Source organism: Malus domestica, chromosome 05, assembly GCF_042453785.1.
Source record: "Malus domestica chromosome 05, GDT2T_hap1".
In the NCBI taxonomy this organism is placed as follows: domain Eukaryota; kingdom Viridiplantae; phylum Streptophyta; class Magnoliopsida; order Rosales; family Rosaceae; genus Malus; species Malus domestica.
The window spans coordinates 24,861,167-24,873,834 of NC_091665.1; the positions used below are offsets into that span (position 1 = coordinate 24,861,167).

Here is a 12,668-nt window from a genome sequence, read left to right on the forward strand (position 1 = left end):
GCCGGCCCTTGAGCTTTTTTGTGTGAAAAATTAGTGATTTAATTTGGTGATTTAATGGATTAATTGAGGATTAATCCATTAATTTGCCTAATTAATTTATATGGGAGGTTATAGAATAATTTCTTTGTAGAGGATGTAGAGTAAAGATGGATGAGATAAATTTGAACTTGTTACCTATTTTTTGGTTGATTCTCCATTGCTTGCGTGTAGGAAACTCGGTGTATCTTAGGGGTAACTTTGTCCTTTTTACCCAAAATCCACGTGTCGCCTCTTGATTATTTTTGGCTCCACAATATATATGAATACTCAGCTAACTGCCTTATCTGAATCTAACTGAATATTATAATAGCAACAATCCTAACTGCCATAATTATTTGGCTACATACTCTAACAAACCCAAGCCTAAGAGGGGATTTGGAAATAGTTTTCAACCAGCAATAGACGTGCCTCGGTTAGAACCTTATTAGCTGCGTCATTGCTCCAAGCGCAAAAATGACAACACGTTGTGGTTGGCTCCAGGCGTTTGCAACTCTGCATTCTTCACTTGATCGATGTGGGACAAAGTTTTTCTCTTAAATATGTCTCAAGACTCTTAACAATCTAACACATCACACAATTATATATTATTGTCAAAACAATCCAAATATTACAAGCCAGACGACAAAGCAACAACACTAGAAAATTACTTTTGAAAACAAAAAAGCACTTGTTGAGAATACCAATCGACATCCTTAAGTTTAATTGTTGTGTAAATTTATGGAAAAGCTTGAATCATTGATTGGACCGCATGAATAGGTGTGATTGTGTATCGGCTAAATCCAGCCTCTCCAAGAACATATCCCCATTCCTTCAAGGTCCTTTCTTTGCCTGTGTTTGTATGGGCCAGCATCACCATGCCTAGCATCAATCTCACATCTGCTAGCTTGTTTTCTTCTTTTCCATCTTCGATCACAGCTTCTATGATTATAACTTTCCCTCTATCGTTCAGAATAGCTTCTCTGCACTTTTTAGGATACGAATACAGTCGTCGTCTCCCTAGTTGTGAAGAACCCACTCAATTCAAAAAAAGAGAATTAGATCATACTTTTCACATAACGCATCTTGTCTATCAAGCAAGAATAGAGGAACCCCATTTTTTCTCGATGGTAATAAGCAAATCACATGATGTGATGGTTGATATGTTTGTTAACTGACATCTTAATTATATTAAGTCATAAGTTGTGCTCCCTAGCTCTATTGAGGTTTCATTGGGGGATTAATATTAAACAAGACGACTGCTAGCTAGCAATTTTCAAGGCAATAATCTTCCTAAGTGGTTTAATTTTATTGGTTTCCTTAAACTATAAATATACTAACCATGATAAGTTCAACATCAGCCCACAAAAAAAAGTCACCTCCGACATTCTCAATCCGATCACACTCCTGAGCAACATACACAACATAAGGAAGATCAAAGTTGATGCCTCGAATCCACGGACAAGTCTCGACCAACAAGCACAACGTAGTCCCATTACCACCACCCACACCTACTATTGTCTCGAGCCCTTTGAACACCTCTAAACAGCTTTCAATCACTGTAGGCACATCTACCCTTGCATCACAAGCCATTGCATCATTGATGAGCTTGCTGTGATCAGGATTGGCGGCGGCAAAGCTCCATAAATCTTCTCCACGCACTACCTCAAATGACGGATTGCTATTTCCTCAAAGCCGGGCACTTAGGCCGTGCCATGATGCCAGCATTACTGGGCTACTCTCGAGCAAAATGAACGCAGCCACGCTATTTTCTCCGGATTTTAATAGCCGTTTGGACAAAGGTTTTTGTGCATAACCTTTGGGGCCTAATTCCGTTGGTTTTTCTTTGAATATTTTGAGGTGGACTAGTACCCTCATGACGCGGTATAGGCGAGAAGGATCACAACTTAGAGCAGACGAGAGCTCTAAGAGTGTCATGGGGCTGCCATGGCTTTCAATTGCATCCGCTATCCCGAGTTCAATGGCGCATTTTACAACGCGATTTTAACAAATCCGAACACATATTTCCACACATCCACTTTCGCACGCTCTTCTTCTTCTTCCCAGGTTAACTCTCTTTTTGTATCTTCCGTTTTTTCTCTGCGTGTGCGTCTTGTTGTCGAAAGCTCAACAAAATGTGCAAGATCGTGAGTGGAAACAAACAATGACAAGGAAGAGATAAACAAACAATGAAACCAAGTAACACACAGAAATAATGGGTTAGTTGGTCTCTTTTCACTCTATTTCATTGGCTCCGTAAGAAGCTCTTTATATTACAAACTATATAGCCAATATCTAAAACCATTAACTACATGTTCCCACCTCACTTGACAACATTTATTGCGAGTACTAGCTATTTGGGTTAATATTTGAACATTGGACTACAAGTATGTGGAAGCCCAATGATGCCGATTAAAAGAAAACTTGCCCGAAACCCATCATCGAGCCCATAGACAAGTTGGCACCTTCCCATTAATGCATAGGTCATGTGCCTATGATTTAAAATGTCAAGTGATGGGGACTAACTCACAATCGGCCAAAAACCACTTTTCAGTGGCAACACAAGTAAAAAGCTGATGACTCACTACCCTCCAAGTGTTTTCGGGCAAGAGCAAAGTCACTATAGTCGGGCTAAACTGCCTATAAAAGGAGGAAGAGGCCCAAGAGACAAAGATACTCAACCAATCAATCAAACAAACAAACATACAAATTCTGGTCTCAAGCCAGATTTGCATCTAAAAGCTGTAATCAGCCCAGATCTCAATAATTTTAGGATCATTCCCTACAAAAGCCATCTTTTGTCTAGTTTAGAAGCTCTGCTATCACCCCTAGTGGCTTAGTATCGATTCCCTTGTGTAAACTTGTTTACCATCCATCCCTTTTTTAGCATATAAACCCTGTAAACTCAAAAGAGAAGTGATTGCAAGAAGTTCAACCTTACCCGACAAGGTGAAATCTTGCTCAAAGCTCTTTGTTTGTTTTATAAGTTAATAGATCTACTACTTAATGTCTTCTCCAACATGTTTTCAAGTCATTTCCATCAGTTTTCCCATTATAAGTGTTCCATTTGCATCCAGATCTGGTTAGTTTAATGGACATGCTATCATTAAAATCAATCAAGAACCAAGTAAATGACTTAAGGGGATCTGAACTCCCTCCATTCGAACATACAAGACTATGAACTAAAAGACCTTGTTCGCAAGGCAAGAAAAAGAACTTAATGTGGACTTAACCCATCCACGACAATCCTTTGATAACAAGAAGTTTGAGTAACTTGGGGCACAAGTAATTGACTAAACACAATCTTGTTCTACATTTGCTATACTGAGATAGTAGTGCACGCCTAGCACTTGGTTAGTTTTGATTGCGAGCCTCAATGCCTATACCTAAGTCCCCACAAAGGCACATTTCAAAACTAACTCTATCCTTTTCTTGCAGCACATTAGCAAGCAAGAGTCTGACTACACATCTAGACCCGGCAGTTTCTGACACGACACGGTGACACGACACGAAAATGACACGAAAATACCGAGTTTCGGGTCAACATGATAACTTATCGAGTGACCCGTTAAGAACCCGTTAATAACGGGTTCTTAACGGGTATACACGCGGGTAACACGTGGGTAACCTGTTTCGACCCGTTAAGAAAAAAATTATTTTGATAATTTTAAAGTTTAATTACTAAAAGATTTATTATAAAATACAATAGCCATATTAATATATACAATATATTCTATATTAAATATATAGTTTTGTATTATTATTCTTTATAAGTTAAAAAAAAAGTTTTAGTCATTATTTATTTTTATTATGAGAGCTCCTTATTATCATTATCAGGATAAATATTACTTAACATATTGTTGTCCAAAATTAAAATAAACTAATATAGTATTTGTATAGGCAAGAACTAAGAAGACACACATACAAGTATGAAAAATGTGAAAGAATATATAAACACTCGTGATTCATCATTATTCCTCCACGAGTAGATAATGGTTACACTTACATTATCGTTTAGATTTTTAAAATCCTCCAAACCTTCATGAATAATGTTTTTTATTTGAGGGAAAAATTAATAAAATTAATAATTATTATTGTATAAGTGTAAAAAATGTAAAAAAAAAAATATACAATCACTCATAGTGACAAACTTTACAACTTTCATGAAGGGGTTAGCTTCGAAATCCAGCACTATAATTCATAAACCTTAAATTTATATTTAACCGTCGATTGCCATTTACGCTTTATTCTTCTTACTGAATTGCATTTTTAAAATTTTCTTTTTTGAAAACATGATCATTTGGCGGATGTAAGAAGATAAACGGTTTAGATCTTTGATATCATGTTTCGATATTTATGTTTAATTGAAATATGAGTCGATGTCATATAGTTTGTAGAAACTTTATAAACATCAAGCAATATTTTCACTAACCGTAAAACTCTGAATATAATATCAATGATCCAAACCGTTCATCTTCCTGCATCCTCTAATATATCAAGTTTTCAAAAAAGAAAATCTGAAAAAAAATAAAATTTGATGAGAACAATGAAGCGTAAATGTAAACAACAATCAACGGTTAAATTTTGATCTATGATTTATATGATTATAGTGGCGAATTTCAAAGTGAAGCTCTTCATGAAAGTTGTAAAACTTGTCATTACGAGCGTTTCTACATTTTTCTATATTTTTTTTACACTTCCACATTAATTAAAAAATTATTAAAGACTTTAGGTAAGTGAAAATATACTTAAAAGAAAAATGTGTTTTTATGTTTTGGACGTGACAATATGGTATGTATATATTTATTTAGTATTATGTTTTTCATTTTATTATTTATAGGTTTAAAATATATTTTCCTTAACGGGTAATGGGTCGGATCATATTACCTGTTAATATTATCAAGTCAATTTGGAGTCGGGTCATTTTACCCGTTTATTTTAACGTGTGTTACACGACACGACCCGTTAAGATATCGGGTATGACACGAAAACGACACGAACACGAAAATCACGACACGAATGCCAGGTTACCAATTCCTTGGGGAGTTGTGTTGAGAGCCGATGAGCTCTCTCCGGAGAAATCTTCGCCTGAACACCAGCCATGTCCATGTTGACAGCTAGCTCTTATCAGTGTCATAACCAGAAATTCTGGTTTGCCCTGCTAAATTTTGAGGGGACAAAATTTTGTAAATTAACTTCTTCGTACCCGACAACTTCACAGGTTCGTAGGGTTAGTAAAGTCAACATTTTAGGTTTACTAGAAAATCTTTTGAGATGGAACAATGTCGCAGGGTAAAAATAATTCCGTAGGGAAAAAATTTGGCGGCAAAGGAAAAATTTGGGGCGCAATTAATGAGGTTTTATGGGGTTGATAGCTGTTCATCATGTAAATACAGTTTAACTGACGGATTAATTCATCGCGTAAGATTATGTGGTCGTCTACAAAAGCCTAGTTTATGACGTGTAAAAGAACAGGGAAACATGTACTTACGAGACGAGTAATTGAAATAGTGCGACGACGGATTCCGTTGGGTAAGATGTGGTTCACCATTTTGCTCAGACTGCTGCCTTGTTCCCCCATTTACCCCTCACCCTTTTTCATTGTTGTGCTTTCTGCAGGCCCCATGCTGTCCCCCGTTGCATCTCTCTCCATCTCTTCCTCTTCGAAATATTTGAAGGTTAGTTTATTTTGAGTTTGTCATTATTTTTTCCTTTGAATGTGTTATTTACGATTAATTTTTAGTGGTAAGCATTAACTTATTTAGTTGTGATATTTGTACATGTTGAATTGTGTAGGATGTGAAATTTGTAGTTGTTTTTGAAATATATGTGGAGTAGGGAAATTTAATTTGTGTAGCATTATTAGTGTAGGACTTCATGGTGTGAAAATTGGTAAAATTTCATTCTGTTTATATGAATTTAATTATGTTGAATTAAATTCGTATAATAAAATCGAAAAAAACCTTAGATCCATTTGAGATTTTGTTGGAAACACGTGTAGATGTAGTATGCGGCTCCACAATCTAACTTAATCTTGAATTGACCAGTTCGAACAATTTGGGAGTGCACTAGTATATGTGGGTTTGCAATGAATTTGGCTAAGTTTCGGTTGTGAAAAATTCGGTTGTATCCTCCTATTATTCTTCGAGTGCCTAGTAGATATTTATCTGTAATATCAAATTAAATATATTTTTCTAGAGATAATTTTCAGATGATAAATAGAATAAAGAGTTTTGAATATGATATTTGTACGTTCAAAAGATATCCGTTTTGCCGTTGTTACATAGAGAGGCAATTATCACCATATTAACAAAAACAACATTAACTCATATACGCCAAATATTGTCTCGTATATGCATGAAACGAGAAGAGCACTACAGAAGTGTTGTGCAAACAACAACAACAACAACAAAGCCTTTTCCCACTAAGTGGGGTCGGCTATATGAATCCTAGAACGCCATTGCGCTCGGTTTTGTGTCATGCCCTCCGTTAGATCCAAGTACTCTAAGTCTTTTCTTAGAGTCTCTTCCAAAGTTTTCCTAGGTCTTCCTCTACCCCTTCGGCCCTGAACCTCTGTCCCGTAGTCACATCTTCGAACCGGAGCGTCAGTCGGCCTTCTTTGCACATGTCCAAATCACCAGAGCCGATTTTCTCTCATCTTTCCTACAATTTCGGCTACTCCTACTTTACCTCGGATATCCTCATTCCCAATCTTATCCTTTCTCGTGTGCCCACACATCCCACGAAGCATCCTCATCTCCGCTACACCCATTTTGTGTACGTGTTGATGCTTCACCACCCAACATTCTCTGCCATACAACATCGCTGGCCTTATTGCCGTCCTATAAAATTTTTCCTTGAGCTTCAGTGGCCTACGACGGTCACACAACACGCCGGATGCACTCTTTCCATCCAGCTCGTATTCTATGGTTGAGATCTCCATCTAATTCTCCGTTCTCTTGCAAGATAGATCCTAGGTAACGAAAACGGTCGCTTTTTGTGATCTTCGCTAGATTGCTCCGGTCATTAGTGTGGATAAGTATATAAATGGATAGAGATAGGAAAGCAAACACAAGATGTACGTGGTTCACCCAGATTGGCTACGTCCACGGAATAGAAGAGTTCTCATTAATTGTGAAGGGTTTACACAAGTACATAGGTTCAAGCTCTCCTTTAGTGAGTACGAGTGAATGATTTAGTACAAATGACATTAGGAAATATTGTGGGAGAATGATCTCGTAATCACGAAACTTCTAAGTATCGGAGTGTGGTGTCGTCTTGACTTGCCTTATCTGTCTCATAGGTAGATGTGGCATCTTCTCTGGAAGTACTCTTCCTCCATCCAGGGGTGGTATCTTTAACTGGTGGAGATGCACAAGGTAATGTATCAATTTCACTTGAAGCTTACTTGTAGTTTCAGGCTTGGTCAAGCGCGATACAAACCATGTAGTAGGAGTCCCCCAAGTCGCCGAGCTAGGGGGTCTGCTGAAAGAGGTGACAGACAAGGTAAGCAATCAGAGCTCCGACTGATTGTTCACCTTCTCCCCATCTTGCAGCAGCATGAAGGATAAAGAGAAGAAAAATGAGAAGAGATGATATGAGATACTTTTGCTTTTGAAGAAGTAACTTTCCACAGGCTTATTCTTGAACTGAGCTGGAGGGTTTTCTGGTTTCCTCCAGAGTATAAGGCCGACTGAAGAATTTGAGGGTCAAAACAAGTCCATCAAATCTAGAGTACGTTCCACCCTGCTGATATGGGATACTTTTGCTTTTGACAGAGTAATGGATGTATCGGCACGTGTGCTGTTACGCTTGTCTCCACATGCTTCCTTGTATCCTTCGCACTTGCCCTATCTGTTCCTCAAGCAGATGCGGAATCTTCCCTGGAAACATAAGATGATGAAGATGAGTACTCGAGAGCAATGCCAGGTAAGTAATCAGGTAAGGGGTTCCAGGCAGTCAGTTCCTGGCTGGAAGCTTGATTCCAAGTGCTGACTGATTGCTCTCTTTCTCCTTGTCTTGCAGGTAAAAACAAGGCCAAAAGAAAAAACAGGGAAAAAGCATGATATGGGATACTCTTGCTTTTAACCCTGATGATATGAGATATTCTTGCTCTAGTATAGCTTGTTTGCAGAGGTATTATCGGGGGGAAAGAAAGCTGAATATTTCGAAAGGCTTTGTTGGGAGTGCCCTCTCAGATATGATGAAGGGTTGAGCATTTTTGCAGGTCTGCCTGTCCGTTGGGGATGGAGGTCGACATATATAGGAGTCTCCCTAACAACAAGTAGTAATGCTATTCCTTTACCCTGCTTGGTCATAGCACGGTAGTGGGAGCTGCCAGTTTCACATGTTTTAACTCTGTCAGAGCACTTTGAAAAAGTGGTCTGTGGTATCTGGCTCTCGAGATTCGGAGAACGATGCCTCTTCGATTTTTGAGAAAGCAATCATGCTGGGGGTCTGACTCTCGAGATTCGGAGAGCAGTGTCTCTTCGATTTTTGAGGAAGTAATCATGTTGGGAGTCTGGCTCTCGAGATTCGGAAGGCGGTGCCTCTTCGATTTTGGAGCAAGCAATCTTGTTGGGAGTGTTGTCTCAAATGTGAGTAAAGGTTGGACATGTTTGCTAGTCTACCTTGCCACGAAGCACAAAGGTTGACACACAGGGACTTTCCAATTATCCAGCAATGGTACTGTTCCTTTACCCTCTCTTCGATTTTGAGAAAGTAGTCATGTTGGGAGTCTGGCTCTCGAGATTCGGAGGACGGTGCCTCTTCGATTTTGGAGCAAGCAATCTTGTTGGGACTGTTTTCTCGAATGTGAGTAAAGGTTGGGCATGTTTGCTAGTCTACCTTGCCACGAAGCACAGAGGTTGACACACAGGGACTTTCCAATTATCCAGCAGTGGTACTGTTCCTTTACCCTTGTGGGTAATAATATGGTAGCTAGACCTTCAAAATTTATGTGTCTAAACTTTGTTAGTGCTGTTTCTTTGCTATTCTTTTACCTTTCTTGGTCAGAGCGATGTAGTGGGAGCTGCAAGCTTCACGTGCTCAACTTTGGCAGAGAACTTTGGCAAAGTGATCTGTGGTACCCATGAGTTATTGTTGCGTGTGGGAAGTGGGTGATTGAACATTAAGATTCATGTGCTTTCTACTTCACCAGAAGTCTTCGACAGAATGCCCATAATTTCTGCAAAGCTGAGTGTGCGTGTGACAGGTGCTGACAAGGCTAGAAAAGTAGATGCCTCTTCGATTTCTGAGATCGGCCCTCGTGGTCTCTGAGCAGCCCAGCTTTTGAGAAAGCGAGCGCCTCTTCGATTGATTCGGAGAACGGTGCCTCACCGATTTTTGAGAAAGCAATCATGCTGGGGGTCTGGCTCTCGAGATTCGGGGAGCAGTGTCTCTTCGATTTTTGAGAAAGTAATCATGTTGGGAGAGTGGCTCTCGAGATTCGGAGGGCGGTGCCTCTTCGATTTTGGAGCAAGCAATCTTGTTGGGAGTGTTTTCTCGAATGTGAGTAAAGGTTGGGCATGTTTGCTAGTCTACCTTGCCACGAAGCACAGAGGTTGACACACAGGGACTTTCCAATTATCCAGCAATGGTACTGTTCCTTTACCCTCTCTTCGATTTTTAAGAAAGTAGTCATGTTGGGAGTCTGGCTCTTTAGATTCGGAGGACGGTGCCTCTTCGATTTTGGAGCAAGCAATCTTATTGGGAGTGTTTTCTCGAATGTGAGTAAAGGTTGGGCATGTTTGCTAGTCTACCTTGCCACGAAGCACAGAGGTTGACATACATGGACTTTCCAATTATCCAGCAGTGGTACTGTTCCTTTACCCTTGTGGGTAATAATATGGTAGCTAGACCTTCAAAATTTATGGGTCTAAACTTTGTTAGTGCTGTTTCTTTGCTATTCTTTTACCCTTCTTGGTCAGAGCGATGTAGTGGGAGCTGCAAGCTTCACGTGCTCAACTTTGGCAGAGAACTTTGGCAAAGTTATCTGTGGTACCCATGAGCTATTGTTGCGTGTGGGAAGTGGGTGATTGAACAGTAAGATTCCTGTGTTTTCTACTTCCCCAGAAGTCTTTGACAGAATGCCCATAATTTCCGCAAAGCTGAGTGTGCGTGTGACAGGTGCTGACAAGGCTGGAAAAGTAGGTGCCTCTTCGATTTCTGAGATCGGCCCTCGTGGTCTCTAGGGAGCCCAGCTTTTGAGAAAGCGAGCGCCTCTTCGATTTCTGAGATCGGCCTTCGTGGTCTTTGAGCAGCCCAACTTTTGAGAAAGCAAACGGCTCTTCGATTTCTGAGATCAACCCTCGTGATCTCTAAGCAGCCCAACTTTTGAGAAAGCAAACGCCTCTTCGATTTCTGAGCAGGCGCCTCTTTGATTTCTGAAGCTCCGTCGAGTGCAGATTTTTATAGAGGCTGGCATTAAGTTCCAAAGCACACTTGAATCTCCACCAGTAGAAGCTTCATTCTTGCACTTCTAAGATCTTGATTTGTCCGACCTCTTCTCTCTTCAACACCTTTGAAAATGTCTGGCCCCTCCGACCGTCGTTTTGACTTGAACCTTGTTGAAGAGGCAGCCCCGCCTTCTCCAGACAACATATGGCGCCCATCTTTCGTCTCCCCAACTGGTCCTCTTACCGTTGGGGATTCCGTGATGAAGAATGATATGACTGCTGCGGTGGTGGCCAGGAACCTTCTCACTCCCAAAGATAACAAACTACTTTCCAAACGGTCTGATGAGTTAGCTGTTAAGGATTCGCTGGCTCTCAGTGTTCAGTGTGCAGGTTCTGTGTCTAATATGGCCCAACGCCTATTTGCTCGAACCCGCCAAGTTGAATCATTGGCGGCTGAAGTGATGAGTCTCAAACAGGAGATTAGAGGGCTCAAGCATGAGAATAAACAGTTGCACCGGCTCGCACATGACTATGCTACAAACATGAAGAGGAAGCTTGACCAGATGAAGGAAACTGATGGTCAGGTTTTACTTGATCATCAGAGATTTGTGGGTTTGTTCCAAAGGCATTTATTGCCTTCGTCTTCTGGGGCTGTACCGCGTAATGAAGCTTCAAATGATCAACCTCTGATGCCTCATCCTTCTAGGGTTCTGTCCAGTACTGAGGCTCCAAATGATCCCCCTCCGGTGCCTTCTCTTTCTGGGGCTCTACCGACTGCTGAGACTTCTCCTAAGCAACCTTTGTGAAGGTTCCCTCTTGTGTGTTTATTTTGACTCATGTATATGTACATATTTGTAGCTTATCGGGGATATCAATAAATAAGCTTTCCTTCATTTCAACGTATTGTGTTAAATACACCAAAGCCTTCTTCGCTAAGTTCTTTGAATTTTCTTTTGTTGAAGCTTGTATGTTGAAGCTTTCTGAGTGGAGCATGTAGGTTGGGGTAGTGTTCCCTTAATTTCCCGAGTGAGGAAAACTTCTTGGTTGGAGACTTGGAAAATCCAAGTCACTGAGTGGGATCGGCTATATGAATCTTAGAACGCCATTGTGCTCGATCCTGTGTCATGTCCTTCGTTAGATCCAAGTACTCTAAGTCTTTTCTTAGAGTCTCTTCCAAAGTTTTCCTAGGTCTTCCTCTACCCCTTCGGCCCTGAACCTCTGTCCCATAGTCGCATCTTATAATCGGAGCGTCAGTAGGCCTTCTTTGCACATGTCCAAACCACCGTAACCGATTTTCTCTCATCTTTCCTTCAATTTCGGCTACTCCTACTTTACCCCGGATATCCTCATTCCTAATCTTATCCTTTCTCGTGTGCCCACACATCCAACGAAGCATCCTCATCTCCGCTACACCCATTTTGTGTACGTGTTGATGTTTCACCGCCCAAAATTCTGTGCCATACAGCATCGCTGGCCTTATTGCCGTCCTATAAAATTTTCCCTTGAGCTTCAATGGCATACGGCGGTCACACAACACGCCGGATGCACTCTTCCACTTCATCCATCCAGCTTGTATTCTATGGTTGAGATCTCCATCTAATTCTCCGTTCTTTTGTAAGATAGATCCTAGGTAACGAAAACGGTCGCTCTTTGGTATTTCTTGATCTCCGATCCTCACCCCTAACTCGTTTTGGCCTCCATTTGCACTGAACTTGCACTCCATATATTCTGTCTTTGATCGGCTTAGGCGAAGACCTTTAGATTCCAACACTTCTCTCCAAAGGTTAAGCTTTGCATTTACCCCTTCCTGAGTTTCATCTATCAACACTATATCGTCTGCGAAAAGCATACACCAAGGAATATCATCTTGAATATGTCCTGTTAACTCATCCATTACCAACGCAAAAAGGTAAGGACTTAAGGATGAGCCTTGATGTAATCCTACAGTTATGGGAAAGCTTTCGGTTTGTCCTTCATGAGTTCTTACGGCAGTCTTTGCTCCTTCATACATATCCTTTATAGCTTGGATATATGCTACTCGTACTCCTTTCTTCTCTAAAATCCTCCAAAGAATGTCTCTTGGGACCCTATCATACGCTTTTTCCAAATCTATAAAGACCATGTGTAAATCCTTTTTCCCATCTCTATATCTTTCCATCAATCTTCTCTCGTAAATTTGAGGAAATTAATTAGAATCTAATATTGTTAATGATTAAAATAAATTGTTTGAACTAAATATTGTAGAGACTCCTCCAA

At 40.3% G+C, this 12,668-nt stretch overlaps 2 pseudogenes; both read right to left on the minus strand.

Moving 5' to 3' along the window:
* Nucleotides 1-365: 365 nt before the first annotated feature.
* On the minus strand, nt 366-494 carry LOC114825280 (U4 spliceosomal RNA; annotated as a pseudogene).
* Nucleotides 495-601: 107 nt separating this feature from the next.
* Nucleotides 602-5,124, minus strand: LOC103445267 (acetylserotonin O-methyltransferase-like; annotated as a pseudogene).
* Nucleotides 5,125-12,668: the final 7,544 nt, after the last annotated feature.